The sequence below is a fragment of the Epinephelus moara genome, chromosome 12 (assembly GCF_006386435.1).
Source record: "Epinephelus moara isolate mb chromosome 12, YSFRI_EMoa_1.0, whole genome shotgun sequence".
NCBI lineage: Eukaryota > Metazoa > Chordata > Actinopteri > Perciformes > Serranidae > Epinephelus > Epinephelus moara.
Window position 1 is genome coordinate 3,703,189 of NC_065517.1, and position 1,044 is coordinate 3,704,232.

Sequence of the window (1,044 nt, forward strand, 5' to 3'; positions counted from 1 at the left end):
GTTTGTCACCATGAGTGACATCTTTGAAGTTTCAAGTACTTAAGTGATCCATTTGTTATGATAATATGATTATAGCTGCAAAGCCACAGTCTGGAGAAGGCTTGCAAAGCAAAGTCACATATTACAACTATATAACTACAATAAATAGTGACAAAGCTCCTATATTTTGGGCAGGAGGGGAGGTGGATGGGACAAACAAATGCTGAACTTTCACCCAAGAGCCCTCTGTTCATTTCCCAAGTGAAACTAAATGTCAATGTTACATAAAGATAAAAAAATGACTGGCCAGTTCAGTCAGTGCGAAAATCCATGGTACAGGTAGGCAGTCCAAAAATACATGCGAGGCACCCTGACTGTAGTAAAAAATCCTTTATTGACACATGGATAAAGCAATGCGTTAGAACAAGAGAGTCTTTATCAGGGTGTAAAAGGCACTGAAAACAGGTGTGCAATTTAAGAGCTCATGTAGAGGTCATGTGACACTGGTCACTTAATATGTTGATGTATTCCTACTAGACAAAAACCACATTGAAAGATATTGCAAATGAAAATGAGGTAAATGTGTACTATGAGTAATTTACATATCTAGTACCAATAAAAAGGAGGTAAACAACAGTAAAATAAAGTCAGAATTGTCATATTCTGTGAGAAACCTGCACATTAAGTGACAGGAAATAAAAATTATCCAATAAAATATAAAACAAAGACAAGAAACAATATGTACACTACTGTAAACGGACAATATCCTAACCTGTTTAAGGTTGAAATATTCCCAAAGAGTTTAATGATAATGTTTTCCTCATTATCAGTCAATGGAGTTACATATATAACAACGTAGTGCAACAAGACGTTTATGACGTATGTCACATGATGTTTGTCATGAGATGTGACATTACGTTAACAGTACTTATTTTAAGCTAAACTATGATGTTTTTTTCTAAAGCTAACTACGTGTTCCTATACTTCAGGAAATTAATTTAAAAACCAAGCGGGGGGGGGGGGGGGGGGGGGGGGGGGTGTGGGCCGGCCCCTTCTTTTGAAAAA